Source organism: Rana temporaria, chromosome 5 (genome assembly GCF_905171775.1).
Source record: "Rana temporaria chromosome 5, aRanTem1.1, whole genome shotgun sequence".
Classification (NCBI taxonomy): domain Eukaryota; kingdom Metazoa; phylum Chordata; class Amphibia; order Anura; family Ranidae; genus Rana; species Rana temporaria.
Window position 1 is genome coordinate 121,111,276 of NC_053493.1, and position 15,661 is coordinate 121,126,936.

Here is a 15,661-nt window from a genome sequence, read left to right on the forward strand (position 1 = left end):
ATCTATATTACTTTCCAGAGCTGCACAATTCTTGTATGTGTCACATTGAGGAGAACATTTGTAGGGATGAGAAGAATGAATGATTCCCTACCTCCCCCTAGAGGTTATGTCATGTATTACTCCATTACATCAAATATTCTCTTGGTTACTGAACTAGGATCTGCATTTAGAGGTTATTTAGTGTATATAGTTTCTTTATTATGCTTAAGACTATTTTTATTTTCTGCTGACATTTTCAGAAGCAGAAGTCTGCTATGGCTACCACTTATTTTTCTTATGTGTGCTTTAATGGAGACCTCAACTGAGAGAAGTATGTAGGCTGCCGTGGTTAACCTCTACTTTTGAAAATTCTTGTTGTCTGGCTGTCAAGCTGATACAATGGCTTTAGCACATTGAGTCACCAACCTAGGAATAAAGATTGATATTTTCTAATCTGCATCCTTGTTGAGGGTCAAAGACTATTGAAGCCACAGACAGCTGGAGAACTAGCATTGTCAGCCCAGCAATGGCAGACTCCATAAAACTCGTAGTCAGGGGCGGACTGACCATTGGGACTCTCGGCACTGCCCGAGGGCCCCATGCCACTAGGGGGGCCCATCAGGGCTGCCAGGCTCAATAAAACCAGGGACAGTATGTAAAAATCTGATTTTTTTTTCCTGATATGTCCAAAACCGACATCCTTTTGATGTGAAAATCCTGAGATTTTAGCTGCCCCGCCTCTGCAATGCCTCCTGGCATGGTGGCCATCTGTAAGCCCGGGGGCCCCATAATCTTCTATTGCCCAGGGGCCCCATGAGTTGTCAGTCCACCCCTGCTCGTAGTGCATTGTTTCCATGAGTTGGTCAACTAATAGATTTAAATTGCCACAAAGAGCTCTCTCTGAAAAAGCTAGATGACTTGCTAATGTGCTAAGCCACTGGCTGATTCCCCTTCAGAGTCACTGACCCAGAACAATTATGCAGATAAAGAGTTATGAATTTCTGACATTTCCAATCTGAATGCTTGTTTCAGCTCAGTGGTTCAAAGTATTGAAGCAAGGGTATTAGCATAAAGGCCAGGCAAAAAACATTTTCAAAGGTCACACTGGTATCCTCTGCATTGCGCCTATGAAAGCTTTCCTTTAACACACATTGATAAGATTTGAAGCAGGTCTCATATACATGTATATACAAAAAGCATGGTTTTGGCTATACATGCGTTTCAAAAAAAGACACCATACAATCTAAATTCCCCAGCCCTGGAGCAAACTCTCTGTGTGCCCACTCAAAACAAAATAAATATGTTTAGATCTGGGAGCACAGAATAGAAGTACAATCAAATATAACTTCTAATATATTGCTTAAAGGCATACAATTATATTCTCTAATAAAACATGTATAATCTGAAACATAAAAAGACAAAATTTTTTACTAAGCCTCAGGCCAACCAGAATGAATGTGGATAGATTAAGCCAGTGGAGTCCATGCTGTCAACCCATGATTAATGGCTTTATACCGTGTTTCCCCGAAAATAAGCCCTACCCCGAAAGTAAGACCTAGCGTGATTATCAGGGCGGGCTGCAATATAAGACCTACCCCGAAAATAAGCCCTAGTAAATTTCATTAAAAATACTATAATCCGTTTTGTAGAACTGTGGCAGTGTCTCTGATTGTTGCTGTATTGAAAATCTCATGTTTACACCCATCACTGACCCACCGAAGGTCCTCTTCTCTCCTCCCGGCTGACATCTGCTGCCCCTTCTTCTGTGCATGGAGCAGGCTCATGTCAGCGGCGAGCTCGGCTCTTCGCTTTCCCCCCTCCTCCCTGCTGGTGTTGGCCGCCCCTCCCTCTTCAGTTCACGGAGCGGGCTGACAGCAGAGGGGATCTCAGCTCTTCTATTTCCTCCCTGCTGTCGCCCACCCCTCCCTCTTCAGTTCACGGAGCGGGCTGATGGCAGAGGGAATCTTGGCTCTTCTATTTCCTCCCTGCTGATGTCGCCCGCCCCTCCCTCTTCAGTTCACGGAGAAGGCTGATGTCAGCGACACTCTCGGCTCATCTCTTTTCTCCTCTCCTCAGACTCAGAGAAGACGAGGGAGCTGTTACAAAGGTGTTATAAAAGGTACTTAAGATACTTTCTCCTGACATGACAATGAGGGGGGAGGGGGAGGCAGGGAAGGAGAAGACATAGGACATTTTTATAAAGATATTTTATTGATTTATTTCATGCTTTAAAGGAACAGGATTTTTTTAAGGGTTACAGCCACTTTAAGACTGTCATCCAGGCAGACTTGAGACTTATTGCACACTTTATGCGTATACAATATTAATACAGTAAATAAATAAGCCCTACCCCGAAAATAAGCCCTAGTGTGTTTTTTGTAGCCAAAATTAATATAAGACCCGGTCTTATTTTTGGGGAAACACGGTAGGAGATTGGTCTACCATATCTACCATCCTCTTAAGCCTCGTACACACGATCGGACTTCCAACCAACTTTTACGTGAATTTTGGTCCGAAGGGGCGTTGGCCTTGAACTTGTTCTGTATACAGACAGCAGAACATTTTCAGCCAACATTCACCAAATCACGTGTTTTTTCAGCTCTTTACCGCCTTCCTTTGGGCCACTCCTGCTATTGTTGTCTGATGTTTAGCATTGGTTCTGAACATGCGTGTTTGTACTTTGGATTTTAGTTAGACGGACTTGCGTAAACACAATCGGATAAACCGACGTAACAGATTTATTGCCCAACAATTGGTGAGCATTAACAGCCAACTTTTATTGTCGTTAGTTCAGCCAATAATTGTCTGATGGAGCATACATATGGTCGGATTATGCGACACAACACGTCCATCGACAATTATGGCCATAAAGTTGGATCGTGTGTACAAGGCTTAACTCTTCTATTTGTGAATGTGAGCAAGCCGCCTCTGTTGCCTTCTGCTTGACAGCCACTGATCTTCTGTGGGGCTTGAGGTCTGGGTTGGGCTGAGACCCGTGTGGTCTGCACCACTGAGCCATTATCTGTCAGTTTGGACATCCAGTCACGTTCATATCTTCGATTGCTTCCACTTCCTTATTCCCTGATGAAAACTTTATATAAGTTGAAACGCGTTGGCTTGACTTAGTGGATATGTAATTTCTTTTAATAATTTCATGTATCCCTGCAGTATATGTATATTGTAGGAATGGTATAAAATCAGGACGTGACCTGACTAAACCAGCCAATTTTAAACCTGTTGCTCAATAAAAGTTTTTTTTACTTTTTATACACCATTTTGTAATCGTTCGAATTCTATTGCTGCAACAAAGTCCCATGGGAGATATCTTTTGTCTAATATATTGCTCAAAGGCATATGATAATATTCTCTAATAAAAAATGTATAGTCTTAAACATAAAACGACTCTTACTAGGCCTCAGTCCAATCAGAATGAATGTAGATAGATTGTATGCATAATGCAAATAAAGCAAAAATCATGCAAATCACAGTTTGAATGGTAATGACACAAGTAGCTTTGCAATTGCACAATTTAGAGTCTTAATGTAAAAGTATCCCTATATAAATAGCGCATTCCGTAACAGTAGTCCTTCTAATGTCGCCTTTCTCAACCTTTATAACAAGGAGAAAACCCTTGAAATAACTTTCAGGTCTCGGGCAACTCAGGCAATAATAATTACTATATCTACAACTCGGGCACATTAATGTGAGCAATAAGTTTAGTATATTTGACACCATATAACTAGAGTCCACCTGTGTGTAATTTAATCTCAGTATAAATACAGCTGTTCTGTGAAGCCCTCAGGCCCCGTACACACGTCCGAGGAACTCGACGTGCCAAACACATCGAGTTCCTCGTCGAGTTCAGTGTTGAAGCCGCCGAGGATCTCGGCGGGCCGACTTTCCTCATTGAACAACGAGGAAATAGAGAACATGTTCTCTATTTGGCCCGACAAGTTCCTCGTCGGCTTCCTCGCTGAAAAGTGTACACACGACCGAGTTTCTCGGCAGAATCCAGCTCCGACCAAGTTTCTGGCTGAATTCTGCCGAGAAACTCGGTCGTGTGTACGGGGCCTTAGAGGTTTGTTAGAGAACCTTAGTGAACAAACAGCATCATGAAGGCAAAGGAACACACCAGACAGGTCAGGGATAAAGTTGTTGAGAAGTTTAAAGCAGGGTCAGGTTATAAAAAAAAAATATCCCAAGCTCTGAACATCTCAGCACTGTTCAATCCATCATCTGAAAATGGTAGGGGTATGGCACAACTGCAAACCTGCAAAGACATGGCTGTCCACCTAAACTGACCGGGCGGGCAAGGAGAGCAGTAATCACAGCAGCAGCCAAGAGGTAACTTTGGAGGAGCTGTAGAGATCCACAGCTGAGGTGGGAGAATCTGTCCACAGGACAACTATAAGTGCTGCACTCCACAAATCTGCCCTTTATGGAAGGGTGGCAAGAAGAAAGACATTGTTGAAAGAAAGCCATAAGAAGTCCTGTTTGCAGTTTCCGAGAAGCCATGCGGTGGACACAGCGGACATGTGGAAGGAGGTGCTTTGGTCAGATGAGACCAAAATTGAACTTTTTAGCCTAAAAGCAAAACGTTATGTGTGGTGGAAAACTAACACTGCACATTACCCGGAACACACCATCCCCACCATGAAACATGGCTTTTGTTCAGCAGGGACAGGGAAGCTGGTCAGAGTTGATGGAAAGATGAATGGAGCAAAATACAAGGCAATCTTAGAAGAAAACCTGTAAGGCCCCGTACACACGGTCAGACAAAACCAATGAAAATGATCCAACGGACCGTTTTCATCGGTTCACCGCTGAAGTGGCCTGATGTGTGTACACACCATCGTTCCAAAAACGATCGGGTTAGAGCGCGGTGACGTCAAACACACGACGTGCTGAATAAAACGAATTTCAATGCTTCCAAGCATGTGTCGACTTGATTCTGAGCATGCGCGGGTTTTGAACCGATGCTTTTCTGTACTAACCATCGGTTTGGACCGATCAGGCAGCGGTCCATCGGTTCAGTTTTGAAGCATGTTTTAAAATTTTGGACCGAAGGAAAACAGACCGATAGCCTATACACACCGTCGGTTTGGACCGATAAAACTGAACCTCGGTCCATTCTCATCGGTTTTGTCCGACCGTGTGTACGGGGCCTTAGAGTCTACAAAAGACCTGAGACTGGGGTGGAGGTTCCCCAGCCCCCCAGTGGTGGTAGAGACATACCTAAAAAAACTTGCAGCAAAAGGTGGTTCTACAAAGCCCCCCCCCTAATTTAATTTGTTTTTTTTTAAGCATGTGATCGCTATTGTCTTCCTCATACACCTCCCAGCCAATCAGGAAGCCCCTATTGGCCAGGGAGTCTTTGGACTCCCTGGCCAATCGTGTCTCAGGACACCCTTCCTGTTCCTGTGCAGCTGGAAGAAGAATGTCTTTCTGTGTGCTGGCTGGGAGAATCGGACAGAGCGCCCCCGGCTCTTCGTTCCCTTTGCCTCCACAAAGTAAGGCACCATGCACATTGACAGTGCCTCACCACTATCTGTCTCCTGTGTCGGGGGTGAAGGGTTGTGCTTGGTGTTTGCCGCCAGCTGTCTCCCGTGGGGGGAGGTGCTGTTAGTTTGTGCCACACCCCTAAAATTTTGAGCACCAGCTGCCACTGCTACAAAGTATTGACTCATGGGACCTGAATACAAATGCACGCCACACTTTCCCCTTACAGTAAAACCTTGGTTTGCGAGCCTAATTCGTTACAGAAACATGCTTGTAATTAGGGGTGCAACGGATCAAAAAACTCACTGTTCGGATCGTTCCTCGGATCAGGAGTCACGAATTGGATAATTTTTCGGATCGGCAAAAAAAAAAAAATCTACCCCACTTTAATATACACATCTCCCCCCCAACTATAGTACCCCCTCGGTGCAGACACCCCCCCTCCTCTCAGTACAAGAGACCCCCCTCCTCTCAGTAGTCAGTACAAGAGACCCCCCCCTCCTCTCAGTACAAGAGACCCCCCCTCCTCTCAGGTCAAGAGACCCCCCCCCTCCTCTCAGGTCAAGAGACCCCTCCTCCCCTCAGGGCAAGAGACCCCCCCTCGGGCAGTACAGACACTCCCAGCGTGCGTCCTACGAGTGCGGGCTCCTCCTCTGTGGGTGTAAACAGAGGAGGGCCGCTGCCGGGTGTACCAAGATGGCCGCGGCTCCAGGGCTAGGCCGAAGCCGTGGCCTTTCCTAATGTTATTCCTGCGGCTCCGGAGCTAGGCCGAAGCCGCGGCCTTTCCTAGCATTATGGCCGCGGCTCCGGAGGTAGGCCAACTCCAGGGTCATAACGTTAGGAAAGGCCGCAGCTTCGGCCTAGCTCTGGAGCCGCCTAGCTCCGGAGCCGCGGCAATCCGCGGATCACAGTGTGTTCCGATCCGAAGGGGATGACCCGTTCGGATCACGGATCAACTGTGATCCGTTGCACCCCTACTTGTAATCCAAAGCACTTGTATATCAAAGCATTTTTTTACAGGGTATAAAAGAGAAGAGAGGAACCTCTAAGTGTAGCAATAAGTTGCTAAATGTTGTACCTTCATTAAATGTAACCATATTGCTACACTTAGAGGCGCCTCTCTTCTGTTTTATACTCAGTTGTGACATGACGCTACTCTTATATCAAGACATCGCTTATATATCAAGGCAAAATGTATTAAAACAGTTTGCTTGTCTTGCAAAACGCTTTCAAACCAAGTTTTTACTGTATTTATTTGCAAAACATTTTGTAAACCATTTGTCATTTTACACAATTGTGTGCCACTTTGTGTTGGTCTATCACATAACATCCCAATAAAATACATTTAAGATTTTGGTTGTAACATGACAAAATGTGGAAAATTTCAAAGGGTGTAAATACTTTTTCAGGGCACTGTAGCACACTAGAGGGTGCTACACATGTTATACTTGGTATTGCACAGAGCGCTCCATTTCCTTCTTCTGGGGTCCCCCACAAGCGTTCTCCCCTCCTCCTCTTTTGCATATGCCCCCATACGAAGCTGTGTGCTATGAGGACACATGTGCATCCATAGGCACACACAGCATGGCTCGCCCACGCCCCTGTTCCCTCCTCACAGAATTTGATACATAGGGGGCCAGTTTCTCGTAGATCAGCGTATCTACGAGCGGGGCGTAGCGTGTGCCATTAACACTACGCCGCCGCAACTTACTGGAGCAAGTGCCGTATTCTCCAAGCACTTGCTCCGTAATTTGCGGCGGCGTAGTCTAAATGACCCGGCGTATCCCCGCGTAAATCAAAGGGGGCGGCTTGTATTTAAATTAAGCGTGCCCCCGTGCCGAACGAACTGCGCATGCGCCAGCCTTAAACGTAGGCCACTGCGCATGCTCCGTAGTACATGGCAAATACATTGGTTGCGACGTGAACGTAATTAACGCACAGCCCTATTCGCGACGAGTTACGTAAACAGCGGAAAAACGCGACGCTGTCCCGACGGCCATACTTAACATGGCATACGGCGGACCGACGTAAAGTTACCCCTCATATAGCTGGAGTAACCTTACGCTTACGGAAACGACGTAAACTACGGTGAAGTGGCGCAAAAACGTTCGGGAATTGACGTATTCGGCTCATTTGCATATGCGACGGTGAAATCGACGTAAAAGCCACCTAGCGGCCAGCGTAGTATTGCATTTAGGATCCGACGGTGTAAGTGACTTACACCAGTCGGATCCTAGCCTAATTCTGGCTTATCTTGTTTTGAGAATACAAAACAATGATACGCCGGCGGGATTTTCGAATTACGCCGGTGTATCTGTAGATACACCGGCGTAATTCTTTTGAGAATCTGGCCCAGGGTGTTGAGAGGCAGTTCACCTTTTCCTTTTCATTTTTTGTGAAAAGGTGAAATAACCATTTAAACAGTTTTTTTTTTTTTAGTTTGCCAAAAGCTGCAAACTTTTTGCAAAGAGCTGCAAATAGTTATTGCGAGCCCTTCAATTGCAGCCCCCATACTTCTCTTATCGCAAGTTAATAAAAAAAAAAAAAAAAAATGGTAAGGGGTATATTTTATATTGCTCTAATGCTACTTTGGAGCAGTGTAGGCAGGAATATATGAATCAAGCTGCAGCTTTATAGTAAATCTGACTCGTAATCTGTCTCACTGCTCCTGTATAGCATTGCCTTACCGAGCAATAAAGTTGATAAATCTACAGCTCTATGTAAAAGTCTGGCAATAGACATGAAATATTTGGCTGATACAGAAACAGTTCAAACATTTTATAGAATAAAACACTGCATGTGTTTAGTGGACAATTACAATGGAAAATGTTGCTCACAGACAAGCCAAGCATAAACTGAGAACGCGTCTTTTCTCTGTAATAGGAACAGTTTAAATAGAAAACCTCCAACGCAACGAAGGAAGATTGCATCTGCCAGTGTTGTTCTGAAATCATTTCTTGCAATATTTTCTTAAAGTAACTGTAAAGCTTAAAGTGGATGTAAACCCGAAATTAAAAAAAAAAAAAAATGTATGTCACAATGTACAGTATAAGATTTCCTATCATCTGTGCCCAGTCTTGCCACACAGAGTTAATCCAGCTCGGAGCAATCCTCTTTTATTGTTCAGTGAAATAAGAGAAAAACCTTGGTCTGTTCTTCCCCCTTGCTGTGAGTGACACGTTATTTACATATCTCATGCACTAGCCTGGAGACAGGCATTATTTTTTAATTTCCACCCCCACTCCTTTTCTGAAGTCACTGGATTTTGACTGGATGTTAGTAATCAGAATTTAGTGTAAGGAATACACAGGAGAAAATGCATGTTGGCAGGGGGAGTGTAGAGGAGGACGGGGAGTCTACTGACATCACGACTCCTCCCACCGAGCTCCAGACAACAGATCCACCCACAGAATCTGCAATTTTTCAGTTATTATAACAGACAGGAGAAACATTTGACAGGTAAGGATACATGCAGGAGGCATGTATGTCCTTATAGATCAGCACTATGGCAGTAGTTTAGAAAGGATGAGAGTGGGTTTACATCCACTTTAAGACGATGGTAAACAGCACCTTGTAAAACAACCCATTCAGTTTAAAAAAAAAGAAGTATGGGGTTTGGGGTTTTTGCAGATTTATACTTACGTAGGTGGATGCAGCATTGGTCCAATACTGCATCTGTCCCCCGCCTCCTCTAACGCTGAGAACCGAGCGATCTAACACTGCTGATTGCTCAGTTCTCAGAGCTCCCTGAGCAGAGAGTGGTGACTGTCAGCCACTACTCTCTGCTCTGTCCCCGTCCTCACTCACTGGAGCGCTGGGCTGTGGAGAAGGTAGGGGCGGCTGGCTCAGGCTCTTAGCGGCTCGCTGAGAAGCCGAGCTGTGTGCCGGTCCAGGCCTGTGGGTGGATTCAGACCCTAGCGTTGCGATCTTGTCCGAGCCTGGACCGGCTCTGTGACATCAGTAGACTTCAGCCTGCTGTCTGCTGAAAACTGGGTCACAGGAGTTCCAAACGAACCCACTTCCTGACCAGGCCATTTTATTGCGATACGGCCCTGCGTTGCTTTAACTGTCAATTGCGCGGTCATGCAACATTGTACACAGACAAAATTTAAGTCCTTTTTTCCCCCAAAATAGAGCTTTCTTTTAGTGGTATTTGATCACCTCTGCGTTTTTTATTTTTTGCGCTATTAACAAAAAGAAACAGACAATTTTGAAAAAAAAACAAAACAATATTTTTTACTTTTTGCTATAAATCCCAAAAAACTAAAAAATGTCTTCATCAGTTTATGCCAATACGTATTGTTCTACATATTTTTTATAAAAAAAACTCAATAAGATTTCCTGCTGATCAAAATAGAGTCAGCCCTGTGTGGAAGTGTTACTAAACCCACAACAGTAAATCAGTCTGTATATGCAGCATATCATTCTTGTTATACTCATTGGGGGTTAATCCTCTGCATTATTTAAAAAGGCTGTTTGATCCTGTATACATAGATCCTTTCCCTCCTGCAATGTCTATCTGGGGAAAGCCAGCTAACACAGGCAGGGTAGCCGACCTGCACATGCTCAGTTGTGTCTTTTATGCTGGAGAGAACATTTACAGCATGTATACAGGCTGTAGTGGAAATCTCCTCCTACCTGAACTCTCAGCACTGGAGAAACTGTGCAGTTTATAATGTGACTTTGGTATGAAAATATATCCAAAAAGGTATATAGTGGCAGTATTTTAATGTAAAAAGAAGATTTTAAAGCTGTGGGGGGTCCGGACGGATGAACTATTTTCATATTACTGGATTTAGTAACACTTCAAGGATCAATAAGCTGCAATATAATACTTTTTTTTAACAATATTTATTTGAGAAGTTCACCCGAGCAGGAAAAAAACTGCTGTCAAGAAAAAAAAAATGTAAAGTAAGGGAGCCAAATCGACAAAGTTCTACATTGTGTATGATAGTGCACAATGTTCAAGGCAGTTTGTCAAGTTGCATATTACAAAACGTACTTAACACAATAGTATGTGATATAATGAGAGAGAACACATAGTACTGTTGGCATAGAATGTTCGGTAAATGTACTTACATTTTAACATTTCAGATGGTGCCGAGGGGAAGTTTCCAAGGCTTAAAGGAGTTGTAAAGGTAAAAGTTTTTTCACCTTAATGCATTCTATGCATTAAGGTGAAAAAACATCTGCGGATTAGAGGCCTCCCGAACCCCCCCTTTACTTACCTGACCCCTCGAAAGTCCCAGGCCGTGAACACGCAGGCTTCTCGGTCATCTTCCTGGCTTATTCATTGGTTGATTGAAAGCAGCGCAGCAATTGGCTCGCGCTGCTGTCAATCACATCCAATGACGCGGCGTGCCGGGCCGAGTGATACAGTCACTATGGCCGTCGGCTGTATTATGGGAGCGCAAGAATTCAACACCATGCTCGCTCGCTCGCATGAAGGTGTTGAGTCCTTGCGAGGGGGAGCCGAGACAGCCGCCGAGGGACCCCAGAAGTCCAGGTTCAGGGCCACTCGAAGTATAACATGTTTGTTATTTAAAAAAAAAATTATAATTTAACTTTAGTGATCCTTCAACATGGGGAAGTACGACCAAGGGATGAAAAAGCCCCAAGCCCAAATCTAGGGAAGTGTAGGGCACCAAGAAATTATAGCTGAAATTAAAAAAGAAAAGGGGGGGAATGTATTTTGTCACAATCTTCTGATGAAGTCACGAGACGTGACGACACGCGTCAGGAACAGCCCACGTGCCCGGAAGTGACGTGAGTCCGTCCCCCAGTCCGTTTGGATGCTATACCATTTTTTTCCTGTTGGTTTTAAATTTTCTACATGTAAGCGCATATCATACCTTTTTAATAAATAAGACATACTTATACGTACTTCACTATGGATATTTCTTCTGTTCATTCCGGTTTGGTTTGCTCATACATCTGATCTCTCGGGGAGTCTCCATTTTCCTGAAGCCCATCACAGCCTGTATCAGATACCTGCACACAGCAACCACGATCTGCCTGAGAGGCTGGAATTCAGCCATTTAAAGCAGTTTTTTCCCTGTTTCAAGGTAAGCGCTCTGTGAGCCCACTACCAGGAAGAATTATATTTGGAAAGTTCTTTCTGCTTGAATGTCAAGATACACAATATGGACTGTTTATGATACAGTTTATTGAACGCACCAGAAACCAGTGACCAGGATTCATTGTTGTTCATTGTTTACTTTTCAGGACACAGTTATTGCAGTATATTATTAGTTTGTTATGTTTTTTTGTTCATATGATTTTATTGATGGTGTGAACACTGAGCTCTGACTCAATGCAATAAGTTTGGAACACATTTAAAGGCACACACAATCTTTGTAGTTATTATTAGACACCATATGTGTAATTGTTATTGCGCTCATCAACCACTTTTTCTTTACCCATTCACAGTGATTTGTATTCACATAGATTTGAGCGGCAGTTTCATTTATATACACTTAACCTACCATTCTTTTATTTTGAGTTTTTCATTTATTTCACTTTGGCCAGCGCAGAAGACCCCTAAACACATTAATACAGGAATATAAAAGCAGGTACTGTATGCGTGAGATGAAAAGTACACTGTTCAAAAAAATTAAAGGAACACTTTTGAATCAAAATTCCTGGGATAGTTAAGTAGCAGAGGGGGAGGGGTGTATACAGAGGGGGTTGTTAACCGGTTAAGACCCGGAGCATTATGCAGGTTAAGGACCTTGCCCCTTTTCGCGATTCGGCACTGCGTCGCTTTAACTGACAATTGCACGGTCGTGCGACGTGGTTCCCAAACAAAATTGGCGTCCTTTTTTTCTCCCACAAATAGAGCTTTCTTTTGGTGGTATTTGATCACCTCTGCGGTTTTTATTTTTTGCGCTATAAACAAAAATACAGTGAACATTTTGAAAAAAAAAAACAATATTTTTAACTTTTTGCTATAATAAATATCCCCAAAAAAGATAAAAAAAAACATTTATTTTCCTCAGTTTAGGCAGATACTAGTGTTTTTCACTAGTTTTGCATTTGGCTAGGATCAGTGAAACTACTAGTAGTAGTACGAGGCGATACTTGCACCCTATAAAGGTTGCACAGGCAGTGCAATACGTGTCATTGCCAGAAGGTTTGCCATGTCTCCCAGCACAGTCTCAAGAGCATGGAGGAGATTCCAAGAGACAGGCAGTTACTCTAGGAGAGCTGGACAGAGCCGTAGAAGGTCTCAAACCCATCAGCAGGACCGATATCTGCTCCTTTGTGCAAGGAGGAACAGGATGAGCACTGCCAGAGCCCTACAAAATGACCTCCAGCAGGGCCACGGTGATACCAGACCCTTTGGTCTGGTATGGATTTTAAGTTGAACACCTACGCCGAAAAAACGGCGTGGGGGTTCTCCCAAAATCCATACCAGACCCTTAGCCGAGCACGCCGCCCGGCCTGTCAAGAATGGGGGTGGGGGCGAGCGGCCCCCCTCCTGAACCGTACCAGGCCGCATTGCCCTCAACATGGGGGGGGGGGGGGGGGGGTGGGTGCTTTGGGGCAGGAGGGGGGCACTGGGGACAAGGGCCTCTTCCCGACCAATCTGGAAGCCCCCTTTAATAAGGGGGCCCCCAGCCCCCCACCCTACGTGAATGAGTATGGGGTACATCGTACCCCTACTTATTCACCGGAAGGAAAAGTATCAATAAAATAAACACAACACAGGTTTTTAAAATCATTTATTTGTCAGGGGGTCTTTATATAGGCCTCTTATGACATCACAGTCCCAGCATGCTCCGGGTGGTGACGACATAAGGGGGCGGGGTAATTATGTCGTCACCACCCGGAGCATGCTGGGACTGTGACGTCATAAGAGGCCTATATAAATCATCGCGCACCGCACACCCGGCATTACAGCGTGAGGGAGCGTTGTGGCAACATCGGAAGAAAAGAAGAGGGAAGAAGGCAGAAGGCGACGAGGAAAAGCAGGCTGGCCGCCGCTAGTAAAAGAGCTGCAAGAAGCTAGCGGCGACCAGCCCGGAAGAAGGCACTGGAGAGCGGGAGAAGACCCCCGAAGGTGACAATAAAGACCGGGCTGGCCGCCGCAAGTAAAGAGCTGCAAGAAGATAGCGGTGGCCAGCCCCGAAGAAGGCACCGGAGAGCGGAAAAGACCCCCGGAGCTGACAAATAAATGATTTTAAAAACCTGGTGTTGTGTGTTTATTTTATTGACACTTTTCCTCCCGGTGAATGGGTAGGGTTACGATGTACCCCATACTCATTCACGTAGGGTGGGGGGCCGGGATCTGGGGGCCCCCTTATTAAAAGGGGGCTCCCAGATTCCAATAAGCCCCCGCCTGCATACCCCCGACAACCAACGGCCAGGGTTGTCGGGAAGAGGCCTTGTCCTCATCAACATGGGGACAAGGTGCTTTGGGGTGGGGGGGGCAGTGCCCCCCTGCCCCAAAGCACCCACCCCCCAATATTGAGGGCATGCGGCCTGGTACAGTTCAGGAGGGGGGGCGCTCGCTCGTCCCCCACCCCTATTCCTGACCGGCCGGATGGCGTGCACGGATAAGGGTCTGGTATGAATTTTGGAGGAACCCCTACGCTGATTTTTCGGCGTAGGTGTTGCCCTTAAAATCCATACCAGACCCAAGGGTCTGGTAGCATCCTGGGGGGGGGAACCTCTCGCAAATTTTTTTTTTTTTTTAATTTGCGCAGGGTTCCCCTTCAAGATTCATTGCACACAAGTCGCCCCGCAAGTCGGATCATCTTGATCCGACTTCTGGTGCGACCTATATTCAAATGAATGGGCTCCCATAGGGAACCATTGATTTTGAATAGAGAAAGAAAAACGTGGCTGAAAGCTAGCGCGGCAAAACATGCATTGAAATCAATGCAAAACACAGAAAAAAAATCGCGTTAAAAACGCCGCTTTTTTTCCTGGCCTCTGTACTAGCTTTACAGCCCGTTTTTTAAAATGTCAGTGGGCATGAGGTCTAATACTTACTCCTTGTTTCCACTTACTTATATTGTTAAACTGGGATCATCTCTATGATCCTTGCCTGGAGATGAACAAGGCCTATAAATGCCACATGTCATGTTTTAGGCGCATCCAAGGACTTTACTCATTTATGTGATAAACGAATATAAGCCATGTTACACAAAAGACCAAATTCTGCAAAAATCCATAGGTTTTTGCTTCCTTTAATAAAACTCAAATATCTAAAATAGATGTCAGCGCAACACACTATTCATGTTCTTGTATGAAAACATAACAATATTATCCACTTAACAACCAGGCCAATTCTGACACTTCGCTCCTACATGTAAAAATCATAATTTTTTTTGCTAGAAAATCACATAGAACCCCCAAACATTACATATGTTTTTTTTTAGCAGAGACCCTAGAGAATACAATGGCGGTCATTGCAACTTTTCATATCGCATGGTATTTGCGCAGAAATATTTTAAACGCGTTTTTTTTGGATCAAGTTACGCTGAGTAAATAGATACCTAACATGTCACACTTCAAAATTGCACACGCTCATGGAATGGCACCAAACTTCGATACTTAAAAATCCCCATAAGCGACGCTTTACATTTTTATACTGGTTACATGTATTTAGTTACAAAACATGCCCGGATGTTTTTAGTTACAAAGGAGGTCTAGGGCTAGAATTATTGCTCTCGCTCTAACGTTCGCGGCCACACCTCACAAGTGTGGTTTGAACACAGTTTTCATATGTGGGCTGGACCTATGTATGCGTTCGCTTCTGCGTGCAAAAACACAGGGACAGGGGCGCTTTAAAAAAGAAATAATTATTGTTAATTTTACTTTAAAAAAAATATTTTGACACTTTAAAAAAAATATATATAATTTCGATCAGTTTTATTCCTATTAGGCTCAGTTCATACCTATGCATGTTGCTTTTGAGCGTTTTTGCAGTGCTTGCTGCGTTTTTCGACAAGCATTTTTACCGCAATTTTAGCACGATTTGCGTTTCTTTTTTTATAAATTTTTTTGTCAACAACTTTTTTTTTTTTTTTACATTTCCTTTAACAACCAGCCAACCAAAAACGGAGCGAAACCGCAGAAAAATCACAGTACTTGCATTTTGGATGTGGGTCCATTAAATTCTATTACATGCAAAACGCTGCTTTTTGCGGGGAAATAAGTCCCCGACCCTTTCCAA